Source organism: Dermacentor albipictus, unplaced genomic scaffold (assembly GCF_038994185.2).
Source record: "Dermacentor albipictus isolate Rhodes 1998 colony unplaced genomic scaffold, USDA_Dalb.pri_finalv2 scaffold_125, whole genome shotgun sequence".
Lineage (NCBI taxonomy): Eukaryota > Metazoa > Arthropoda > Arachnida > Ixodida > Ixodidae > Dermacentor > Dermacentor albipictus.
Window position 1 is genome coordinate 165,001 of NW_027225679.1, and position 12,500 is coordinate 177,500.

Here is a 12,500-nt window from a genome sequence, read left to right on the forward strand (position 1 = left end):
TCTCTCGCAAAGGTGCGCGCTACAAGGCAACAGACGTTCGCGCCTCGAGCTTGGACCGCTCTTTCCCTGCAGGTATCCGACTCCATCCTGCGGCGGTCTTGCCAGAGGCGCGCACTCGTCACGCTGCAGTAGTAATGCCTCGTTTCCGTCTCTTCGAAGATTTGGCACGACGGCTCGCCACCGTCTCCTTCTCGTGAGGTTGCTGGCGCGTGGCTTCAGCGCTCAACGTACTGTCCATGATGCCGACGCGGTCAAAACGAGTCGACGGACGCACGTTCCCTGTGCGCCGAAGGCTCTCTTGATATGTGATCCGACCCTCAGACAGACGAAGCCAAGGGAAGACCCAAGGCCGCAATGTGCGTTCAAAGAATCAGTGCTCAGTGTGTCCTGCAATTCACACCAAGTCTCGCAGCTGGCTGCGTTCTTCATCGACCCGAGAACCGAGTGATCCACCGCTTAGAGTCGTGAAAAATAGTTTGTTCAATTCAGTACAGTACAACCAGTGTTTCAGGCACGTGGCGTCTCCCTGTGTGTGGTTTCGAAGAGCGCCTTTCGGCGTGCGCTACTCCTGTTTCGCTCTTTCGTTCGGCGGTCACGCGTTTCCGCATGACCGCTGCTGATCCAACAGCCTACTCGAGACGAAAGACAAGAGCTTGGCGCGCGCGTACTCGCGCAGCTCTCCAAAGCCACTCGGCCAGTGCCAGGGACGGCTCTCTGCGCCGGAGCCACAACAAGTCTACTTGAGGCGGAAGACGAAGCCAGCAAGGGCCTGGCCGCAAGTGCGTTCGAATACGGGATTACAGTCCCTCGTCTGTCCGTACTTCCTCTTTCGACGTGCGGCGCCTTCCCAAAGCGCACAAGTCCGCAAACCGCAGAACGCTTCCGACGTAGCAAAGCCGCGTTTCCTTCGGTACTTCGCAGCAACGCCGCCTTTCCCTCGGCGGCGGGCAAATAGCCTGCAGACGTCGTCGCATTGAACCGCGAACTCGACACCTCGCGCGTCACGAGCGGGAGCCGACCGGCAGCCTCCGGCCCTTTCGGGCGCGGTGGAATTTGCCGCGGAGGACGGGAGAGTGCTTTAGGCCACGGTTCCTTCCGTACTTGGCAGCCGCACCCTCAATACCGCCGGTTCCATGACCGACCGAGCGCCGCACCGTTCCTTTAGTACTTGGGCAGCAACAAAGTCGGGTCGTTACTCCACACTCGCCGCAGGAAGCGACCGGCAGCCGCCAGCCTTTTCAGACTCGGCAGCGTTTGCCGCGGAGGACGGGAGAGCGCTCGCACCACGGTTCCGTGTGTACTAAGCGGCAGCGGCATTAGCTCTCGACCGTCAGTTCCTTGACCGACCGCACGCTTCGCCGTTCCCCTCGTACTGGGCAAGAGCAGCAGGTCGGGTCGTCTTACTCCCATTCCGCGCAAGAGTGCCGAGGCGGACTTCAGAAAGCCCACCCAACAGTGTGCGTTACGCCGTTTCTACCCGCGGGCGCGGCCAAGCCAACCGTCCAAGGTTGCAGCCGGCGTCCACTGGGCGCAACAAATTTGGCACGGGGCGCCCTTCGAAATTCGGGCAATCCCCGGCATGTTCGGGTATAGCCGTCCCCGCGTCCAAGCGGGGCCAGCGGCGGAAAGCGTCGGGCGCAGCGAGCTGCTTCACCCACACGGGGTAGAAACAATGGCGCTCGTCACCCTCGAACAATCCGGTAATGATCCTTCCGCAGGTTCACCTACGGAAACCTTGTTACGACTTTTACTTCCTCTAAATGATCAAGTTTGGTCATCTTTCCAACAGACCGGCGCAACCGAAAGGCCGCGCCGGACATCGGTCCGAAGACCTCACTAAATCATTCAATCGGTAGTAGCGACGGGCGGTGTGTACAAAGGGCAGGGACGTAATCAACGCGAGCTTATGACTCGCGCTTACTGGGAATTCCTCGTTCAAGGGGAACAATTGCAAGCCCCTATCCCAATCACGAAAGAAGTTCCACGGGTTACCCAGTCTTTTCAGACAGGGATAAAGACACGCTGCTTCCTTCAGTGTAGCGCGCGTGCGGCCCCGGACATCTAAGGGCATCACAGACCTGTTATTGCTCTGTTTCGTGCGGCTAGGAGCCGCTTGTCCCTCTAAGAAGGTTGTAAGGTGCTGGGAACCCCGCACCTATTTAATAGGCTAGAGTCTCGTTCGTTATCGGAATTAACCAGACAAATCGCTCCACCAACTAAGAACGGCCATGCACCACCATCCACCGAATCAAGAAAGAGCTCTCAATCTGTCAATCCTCCCAGTGTCCGGGCCGGGTAAGTTTTCCCGTGTTGAGTCAAATTAAGCCGCAGGCTCCACTCCTGGTGGTGCCCTTCCGTCAATTCCTTTAAGTTTCAGCTTTGCAACCATACTTCCCCCGGAACCCAAACACTTTGGTTTCCCGGAAGCTGCCCGCCGAGTCATTTGAGTAACTCAGGCGGATCGCTGGTTGGCATCGTTTATGGTCAGAACTAGGGCGGTATCTGATCGCCTTCGAACCTCTGACTTTCGTTCTTGATCAAAGAAAACATTCTTGGCAAATGCTTTCGCAGTAGTTCGTCTTGCGACGGTCCAAGAATTTCACCTCTAGCGCCGCAATACGAATGCCCCCGTCTGTCCCTCTTAATCATTACCTCGTATTCCAAAAACCAACAGAACAGAAACGAGGTCTTGTTCTATTATTCCATGCAAGTTTATTCAGGCGACTCGCCTGCGTTGAGCACTCTAATTTTTTCAAAGTAAAAGCACCGGCCTTCTCGAGGCACACAATGAAGTGCACCAAGAAAGGACCGGCATGATGTTCAGTCCGAGCCGTCGCATCGGGTAGATGCACTACTCGTCTGGAACTGAGATCCAACTACGAGCTTTTTAACCGCAGCAGCTTTAGTATACGCTATTGGAGCTGGAATTACCGCGGCTGCTGGCACCAGACTTGCCCTCCAATTGATCCTCGTTAAAGGATTTAGAGTGTACTCATTTCAATTACGGGGCCTCAAAAGAGTCCCGTATTGTTATTTTTCGTCACTACCTCCCCGTGCCGGGAGTGGGTAATTTGCGCGCCTGCTGCCTTCCTTGGATGTGGTAGCCGTTTCTCAGGCTCCCTCTCCGGAATCGAACCCTGATTCTCCGTTACCCGTAACAACCATGGTAAGCAAGTAACCTACCATCGAAAGTTGATAAGGCAGACACTTGAAAGAAACGTCGCCGGCTCGTGGCCATGCGATCAGCACAAAGTTATCCAGAGTCACCACACAATACGGGCCGAAACCCGATCGATCTTGGTCTAATAAAAGCACCCGTCGCCCAAAGGGCTTCAGGCTCACTGCATGTATTAGCTCTAGAATTGCCACAGTTATCCAAGTAGGAAGAAACGATCTAAGGAACCATAACTGATTTAATGAGCCATTCGCGGTTTCGCCTTATTTCGGCATGTACTTAGACATGCATGGCTTAATCTTTGAGACAAGCATATGATTACTGGCAGGATCAACCAGGTAATCGTTCAACTGCGCGTCCCGCCTGTCAAGCAGGCCGGACGCCGTTTTTGCGATGCCGAGGCCACCTTCAGGCGCCCCAGCACGCTTCGTTCTTGCAAAGAGTAGCACTTTGCACAGTCCGAGACGACGGCGTTCGAGCTCGCTACGGCGCCCTCCCCGAAGGGCCGGGTATCGCCACGCGGCAAGAAGCACGCAACATTCTCGATAGACTGGTTGTGTCGACTCGATCACGGCTTGCGGTTTCTCTTGAGCCCGCAGCACAGGTGGACCGACCGACACTTGCAACGTAGCCGAGACGGCAAAGCCGCCAGGCGACGGGTCACGCCCGCGCCTTCGGCGCTTTCGCATTTGACTCGTCCGAGGACGATGCGGAACACAACTCGATATCGTGGAGAAAGCGTCGTCCGACAACCAGCCCCTAACGCATCAAGCGGATGAGGCTGCAGACGTCAGCTGTGGGATCCACGGGAGCGATACCGGGGACACGCTTGACGGGCACGAAGCCCGCCGCATATCAAACACCCAGGTCGCTTTTGGGGGCGACTGCTCTCTGGGACCCCCATATAATAGCAGCGATAAGTTCCCAAATCTCCATGGGGCCGTACTCGTGCCACTTTCGACGAGCGTTTGGCGAAAATCGTGCCGCCTCGCAGCGCCGCGAGCGAGATGGAAAGCTTACGTCGGCAGCGCAATGCCGAAGTCGTGAAAGCGCAGCGCGTCGACCGAATGCGCGAACGGCAATCTCTCGCCTATGGACAGCGCGGTTTCCAGAACAATCGCCTTTCTGTGCCCCTACGGGGCCGCACGCTAGCGCGGCCCTTTCGCCGTTTCCGAGCACGAGTGCGACCGGCGCGGGCGGCGTGCTCGACACCCCGGCTGACGCCGTTTCGGACTTTGTCTCTTCGCGCGCTCGCGCCAACGCCGCGGCAAAACGACGACCTCTGCGCGGTTCTTTCCCGGTTCCCGGCGTGCTATAGTGCAGCCAGCCGGACGGTGGCGACGACTCAGTCGCGGCCGTGCGGTGGCTTGTACGCCAAAGTTGCGTGACGGGCGTCGAGCTCCCGCCGCGGCCCGGCTCAGGTGGTTTCGGACTTCTGTCTCTTCCGAGCGCTCGCGTCGTCGTGGGCACGATTCTCGAGTGCGGAGCGGTGCGCGGACACCACCACGAACACGCGCAAGCCGAAAACGGCACTACGGTACAACGTCGGCCAGGGCGGTACGGCCCCCTTATATGAGCAGCGATAAGTGACCAGATCTCCACGGGGCCGTACTCGTGCGACAAGGCGGCGTACTGCGCCGAGCCGAGCGCCAATATTTGGCCTTGGCACGGCCGATTTGAGCTCTCGCGATCGCCGCGGTACCGCCGCTCACCGATTCAAGGCACGCTAGCGCGGCCCCTTCGCCATTTTTCGAGTAAGAGTGCGAAAAGCGCGCGCGGCGTGCTCGTCGCCCCGGCTGACGTAGTCTCGGACTTAGTCTCGCTCACGCCGCCCCGGCTGACGTCGTCTCGGACTTAGTCGCGCTCACACCGCCCCGGCTCACGTGGTTTCGGACTTCCGTCTCTTCCGAGCGCTCGCGTCGTCGTGGGCACGATTCTCGAGTGCGGAGCGGTGCGCGGACACCACCACGAACACGCGCAAGCCGAAAATGGCACTACGGTACAACGTCGGCCAGGGCGGTACGGCCCCCTTATATGAGCAGCGATAAGTGACCAGATCTCCACGGGGCCGTACTCGTGCGACAAGGCGGCGTACTGCGCCGAGCCGAGCGCCAATATTTGGCCTTGGCACGGCCGATTTGAGCTCTCGCGATCGCCGCGGTACCGCCGCTCACCGATTCAAGGCACGCTAGCGCGGCCCCTTCGCCATTTTTCGAGTAAGAGTGCGAAAAGCGCGCGCGGCGTGCTCGTCGCCCCGGCTGACGTAGTCTCGGACTTAGTCTCGCTCACGCCGCCCCGGCTGACGTCGTCTCGGACTTAGTCGCGCTCACACCGCCCCGGCTCACGTGGTTTCGGACTTTCGTCTCTTCCGAGCGCTCGCGTCGTCGTGGGCACGATTCTCGAGTGCGGAGCGGTGCGCGGACACCACCACGAACACGCGCAAGCCGAAAACGGCACTACGGTACAACGTCGGCCAGGGCGGTACGGCCCCTTATAAGAGCAGCGATAAGTGACCAGACCTCCACGGGGCCGTACTCGTGCGACAAGGCGGCGTACTGCGCCGAGCCGAGCGCCAATATTTGGCTTTGGCACGGCCGATTTGAGCTCTCGCGATCGCCGCGGTACCGCCGCTCACCGATTCAAGGCACGCTAGCGCGGCCCCTTCGCCATTTTTCGAGTAAGAGTGCGAAAAGCGCGCGCGGCGTGCTCGTCGCCCCGGCTGACGTAGTCTCGGACTTAGTCTCGCTCACGCCGCCCCGGCTGACGTCGTCTCGGACTTAGTCGCGCTCACACCGCCCCGGCTCACGTGGTTTCGGACTTTCGTCTCTTCCGAGCGCTCGCGTCGTCGTGGGCACGATTCTCGAGTGCGGAGCGGTGCGCGGACACCACCACGAACACGCGCAAGCCGAAAACGGCACTACGGTACAACGTCGGCCAGGGCGGTACGGCCCCTTATAAGAGCAGCGATAAGTGACCAGACCTCCACGGGGCCGTACTCGTGCGACAAGGCGGCGTACTGCGCCGAGCCGAGCGCCAATATTTGGCTTTGGCACGGCCGATTTGAGCTCTCGCGATCGCCGCGGTACCGCCGCTCACCGATTCAAGGCACGCTAGCGCGGCCCCTTCGCCATTTTTCGAGTAAGAGTGGGAAAAGCGCGCGCGGCGTGCTCGACGCCCCGGCTGACGTCGTCTCGGACTTGGTCGACGCCCCGGCTGACGTAGTCTCGGACTTAGTCTCGCTCACGCCGCCCCGGCTGACGTCGTCTCGGACTTAGTCGCGCTCACACCGCCCCGGCTCACGTGGTTTCGGACTTTCGTCTCTTCCGAGCGCTCGCGTCGTCGTGGGCACGATTCTCGAGTGCGGAGCGGTGCGCGGACACCACCACGAACACGCGCAAGCCGAAAACGGCACTACGGTACAACGTCGGCCAGGGCGGTACGGCCCCTTATAAGAGCAGCGATAAGTGACCAGACCTCCACGGGGCCGTACTCGTGCGACAAGGCGGCGTACTGCGCCGAGCCGAGCGCCAATATTTGGCTTTGGCACGGCCGATTTGAGCTCTCGCGATCGCCGCGGTACCGCCGCTCACCGATTCAAGGCACGCTAGCGCGGCCCCTTCGCCATTTTTCGAGTAAGAGTGGGAAAAGCGCGCGCGGCGTGCTCGACGCCCCGGCTGACGTCGTCTCGGACTTGGTCGACGCCCCGGCTGACGTAGTCTCGGACTTAGTCTCGCTCACGCCGCCCCGGCTGACGTCGTCTCGGACTTAGTCGCGCTCACACCGCCCCGGCTCACGTGGTTTCGGACTTGCGTCTCTTCCGAGCGCTCGCGTCGTCGTGGGCACGATTCTCGAGTGCGGAGCGGTGCGCGGACACCACCACGAACACGCGCAAGCCGAAAACGGCACTACGGTACAACGTCGGCCAGGGCGGTACGGCCCCTTATAAGAGCAGCGATAAGTGACCAGACCTCCACGGGGCCGTACTCGTGCGACAAGGCGGCGTACTGCGCCGAGCCGAGCGCCAATATTTGGCCTTGGCACGGCCGATTTGAGCTCTCGCGATCGCCGCGGTACCGCCGCTCACCGATTCAAGGCACGCTAGCGCGGCCCCTTCGCCATTTTTCGAGTAAGAGTGGGAAAAGCGACCGCGGCGTGCTCGACGCCCCGGCTGACGTCGTCTCGGACTTAGTCGACGCCCCGGCTGACGTAGTCTCGGACTTGGTCTCGCTCACGCCGCCCCGGCTGACGTAGTCTCGGACTTGGTCTCGCTCACGCCGCCCCGGCTGACGTCGTCTCGGACTTAGTCGCGCTCACACCGCCCCGGCTCACGTGGCTTCGGACTTGGTCTCTTCGAGCGCTCGCAGCCAGGTCGGGGCCGACGCCGACGTCTGCGTGGGGCTTCAACGATTCCCGGCGCGACGCAATGCAACTGCGCGCAGGATGCCAGCGACTCCGCCGTGGCCGTGCGGCGGTGTACACGCAGAAGTTTCGTGAAGGGGTATCGAGCTCCCGCCGCCCCGGCGGACGTGGTTTCGGACTTTAGCGCTCGCAGCGATCTCGCGGCGATCGCTGACGTCTGCGCGGTTTCAGGTGTGCTACGATGCAGCAGTCTGCCGCACGACAATTTACGGAAGCGAGTGCATTCCGCCCCGGCGGACGCGGCAGCGGACTTTGTGCCTGCGGGAGTGCTCTTGTTGCTGTAAAATTTGAACGGGTGCAGCTGCGCGAAGCAAGTGTACACATTTTCTCTCTCTCTCTCTCTCTCTCTGCCTCTGAGGCGACTGTAATTTTAATTTAAATGCAATTGGAGGCGGGAGCAACCTGATGAGAGTAGGCGGACTTCGGCACACCTTGTAGTTTAGAAATTGTTTTCAAGCTTTGAGGACATACACAATCGCGCCATCTGCTTTCCCCGTCTCTTTGGCACTTCATAGTGTGTGCAGCATGCTCTGCATTCCAAAGAAACGCGCCTGTTTCTCCCCCTCTCTCACGTTCTTCTTGTCTTTCTTGCTGCTCTTGTGAGAAGTTGCTATGCTCTTTACTCGCTGTAAAATAGAATGCTTGCGCGAGCCAACAACTTGCGTGTCTTTCTTTTTTTTTGTTGTTGTTGTTTTTTTCTCTCTTCCCAAGACGTTTCTGCCATTATTCACTAGCTCTCGTTCTTAGTATGCAACGGAGCGTTAGCTCGCGCCATCTACCTTTCTTTCTGTATGGCGAAGGCCGTAGGTTTTCCTAGTTCCGCACACAGATGGCGCGGATGCGTTTTCGCGCCAGTTTCGAACGACCTCGCTGTACACATGTTTCTCATTTAAAAGTTTCAAAGGGGCTTGCGAAAGGGCGTGGTCCTTTTTTCTTGCGCAAGGCTGAGCTTTCCAGCTGTGCTTAAGCTATGCTAGCATGTGTGCGTATGTGTGTGTGTGTGTGTGTGTGTGTGTGTGTGTGTGTGTGCGTGCGCGCGCGCGCGTGCGTGCGCGTGCATATGTGTGCGTGTGTGTGTATACACGCACACGGTAAAGATGATGGGGTAGCGCTATTTCTTTCTTTCTTTCTTTCTTTTTTAACAACACCTGTGCTCCACATGGCGATCTTCCTGCCCTCTATGTTTCCGGTTGGAAGGAGTGCGCAGCCTTTTCTATATTTATTTATTTTTTTTTTTTCATTCTCTTTCATTCGTACATGAGGCGCGCTACCTAATTCTAGCGGTCGAATCGACACGTTGCAATCCGTCCCGGCCTGTGCCGTATGAAAACTTTCAGTGGGCCTTGCGGTAAATAAAAGGAAATGAGGGAAATGCGCGTAGTGTATTACACTTGCGCACGGGCTTGAAACGAAGGCCTCAAAGAAAGCCGCCTTGAGCGGTCGCATTCAGACGGAAGTAAGCATTCCCCTTGCGCGTGTTTTCCGCTCGCCTGTTCCGTTTTCTACGAGGTTGCCTTCGTTGGTTTTGCCTTGCGAACAAGCTTGCGCTCGGGTCTCGTTTCTACGCGACGGCGTTTCGTTAACAGTGAAAGACTGAGGCGTCGCGAGTTGATTCGCGAGATAGAGAGCATAGAGTCTCTAGACGGGCTGGGTTTTATAAGATTGCCCACGCTGTTGCTGAGGTTACCAATGTCGCCAGGGCACCCACAAGGCAGTGGTACAATGGAGTGAAGTGAAAGACATCGCTTCTCGGCCTTTTGGCTAAGATCAAAGTGTAGTATCTGTTCTTATCAGCTTAATATCTGATACGGGTTCTATATGGACCCACGATATTAAACCTATTTTTGGAAGTTGGCGGAGTGCTTGAAGCCTGCTTCACCTCCGCCGCAGGTCGGCCCGGTATTGCACTACCTCCGGGATCGGCCCCCGCTCACTTAGGTGAGACTTCATTCAATCAAAATGAAGAACACAAGCTCGAAGCGAGCACTCACGTGACACGCACCATTCCCATACTATACGCAACGATGCCGGTGTTTCTGAACGATTGTCTGCTGTAATGAGCCACTTGGGGGGGGGGGGGGGGGGAAGGGTGATTAGCCGTGGGTTTTGCAATCAATGTAAGTCCCACTCAAAGCCAACACTGCATTTTGGAGTTCACTATCGCTTTGATCCGTAAACGACAGCAAGCTCGCCCTGCGCAAATCCGCTGCCCTAGTGGAAGAAAGGTTCCCTATGAAACAAAAATGGAGTGCCCGATTTCCGGCAACATTTTCGCTGCAGTGGGACCGAGCGCCTCGAAAACAAACTTGTCGTATGGCCAAGTGTGGCGAAATATATTCAAGGGTTCAGAGGTGCCTCAGCTTTCCAACCTGTATGTTATGAATACCTGTTGCTACCTTTTCGTCATCATCATCCTGCTGGCTACGACCACTGCAGGGCAAAGACCTCTCCCATTATTCTCCAAGCACCCCGGTCACGTGTAAGCCCGGTCACGGTCGCCGTCTAGTGCCTGCGCCCTTCCTAATCTAATCTGCCCTCCTAAATTTCCGCCACCCCGTGCTACGCTTCCCTTCTCTTGGAATTCAGTCGGTAACCCTTAATTGATGATCTTCCCCCCACATTGCATGCCCTGCGCACGCCCATTTCTTTTTCTTGGTTTAAACTAAGGTGTCATTAGCTCGCGTTTGTTCGCTCACCCCCCGAATCTGCTCTATTCTTATCCCCCGTAGCGCTACACCCATCATTCTTCTTTCCAAAGCTCGTCGCGTCGCCCTCAGTTACCCTTCGGTAATCCTTAAGGTCCTTCGTTGCGGCACTCGCGGCATCTTTCTCATTTAAATAAGGCTATTTCGTTCAGTTTTGGGGGAAAACTCAATGAGCTAGGCGCGATTGTGTCCCCGGCGCCGCTCTCAACAAGATGGCGGCGCCCAGGCTTTTTGCCTGGTGGTTCGGCTTGACGCAGAACACGCCTGCAGGGCAGTGAAGCCGCATTGAAGGGGCAACGAGCGGCGCAGTGAAGCGCATGCTCGGGCGAAAAACGCGAACATCAGCCAAAAATACAACCAAATGGCCAAATACGAATTTCCGTTATGGGAAATTGGAGTTCAGTTGGCGCGTTGCGCTCGCCTAAGGTAAAGAACATAAATGCGAGTGCCACATCAGCCAAGTCAATGCTGAGGATCGCGTATCATTTCTTATTTATTTTTCCCCTTGCCTCCTGGCCTGCGTGGCCCTAGCGCGCATGCCCACGAAAGTAATGCAATAAGGAAAACGCGAAATCATGCGGTGACGGCTGTATCATATCCATTGTGCGTGCTTTGTTCTTTTTGGACTACAGTGGTGTGCGTTATGAGAAAGTTTCAGTGACCAGCGAACCTATATTTAGAACCACATTTACGGTTACTGCTAACAAGCTGCGGGTAGGTGTTTTTTTTTTCTTTCTTTCTTTTTTTCGCTACCAACGATGGGTTATCGCAACCGCGATCGGTTGTGCTAGACGCGTTCTTGCCAAACGTTGGCTCTATACGCGACCCGTGACGCGTGGTCGGCACATTCAAGCAGTCCATTGCAAACCGTTCCAAGAAGAAGGATGCTAGCTCCACGTTCCGCCGGGAGCGCTAGTTCGAAGATTGTACTTTTAGACCCTCGAGGAAGCACCGCCATCCCACGTTTTCTATAACGCGCTAAGACTCAGAGCGACAGCGACCACTTGTCTTTGTCAATATCTCGGACACACTTTTTTTTTTTTCTTTAATCCAGATCGTCAGACGAGCCCGCGTTCACGCGCACTCGCTCTCTCCGATAAGCAGGGTAGCTCGGTTGGGGTGTTGTAGGGCCTCGCGCATGCGCTGCTGAGTTCGTCGCTTCGCCGGCCGGTCGACGCTGGCGCGGTACTGGTAATCAACTTCGACGGGCATGGTGAAACGTCACTGTGAAACGTCACGACTAGCAATGCAATGTGTTTGCGAGCAATCGGAGAAATGAGAGAGCCCCTGTAGATTAGTGGAAACGTTCCTCCAAGTATTACGTTTGCAATTTGCGCCTACGAACATGAACTAGACAAAGGAAATGATCTGTAGCCGCCTTCACTTCATAAAATTCCCGTACGAAGAAATTTGCGTGCGCACGTGATCTCCCGCATGAAACCAGACGATAGGTTAATTTTAGCCGTTCATTTCGATTTGCCGAATGTAAACCGGAACACTTTCTCCACGCGCTCTTGAGGTTTGAATGACAATCAATGACATGCTTTTTTTATATATTTTTGTTTGTTCTATCTGGAACCAAAAGAATTCAGAACGCCATTTCAATCTTAGATTCGATTCACGCCTTGCGTTACGTCACCCCTGGCATATCTGATGAACACGCTCTGCTGTTAAGCTTCATGATCACGGCATTAAAAGTCGCCACTTCCCGAACGTTTATCGAGCCGATGATGAACCGTATGCTGGATTCTTATTGTAATGAGTTTATAGAAAGTTTTATACTTCTATGGCTAGCTTCAAGGAAAGGAAAAACATCGCTCAGCATTGTATAACGCATAACAACAACAACGAAAAATCTGCAGGTTATTCATACTACAATGAGAACACTAGGAATACTGAAAAAGATGAAATCTAGACATGCTGCAAGGAGCCAACAAATGCAATTGAACCAACGAACTGAACTGCAATTATTTCATCAAGACATGCCCCGAAAAAACGTGGCCACTATCAATGCTCATTTCAAAGCTGTTTTTTTTTTTTGTTTGTGACGGATAATAATTATCTTCCCAATGGCTGATGTGAAAATTTCAGAGCGCGGCATTTTCGAAATCTCAAGGCCCCGGCTGCTTTCTCTCTTCTTTAAATATGTTCCGGGTGGCAGATGGAGAAAAGTTTCGCGCACATAATTTAAAAGCCTGTAG

At 56.1% G+C, this 12,500-nt stretch overlaps 3 non-coding genes across 3 annotated transcripts; 1 reads left to right on the forward strand and 2 right to left on the reverse strand.

Moving 5' to 3' along the window:
• Positions 1-311: 311 nt before the first annotated feature.
• On the reverse strand, positions 312-464 carry LOC139053426 (5.8S ribosomal RNA). The gene has a single exon (XR_011510472.1). It is a non-coding gene; the product is annotated as a 5.8S ribosomal RNA (ribosomal RNA).
• Positions 465-1,701: 1,237 nt separating this feature from the next.
• Positions 1,702-3,516, reverse strand: LOC139053446 (small subunit ribosomal RNA). The gene has a single exon (XR_011510492.1). It is a non-coding gene; the product is annotated as a small subunit ribosomal RNA (ribosomal RNA).
• Positions 3,517-9,335: 5,819 nt separating this feature from the next.
• LOC139053436 (U2 spliceosomal RNA) lies at positions 9,336-9,527 on the forward strand. Its single transcript, XR_011510482.1, has one exon. It is a non-coding gene; the product is annotated as a U2 spliceosomal RNA (small nuclear RNA).
• Positions 9,528-12,500: the final 2,973 nt, after the last annotated feature.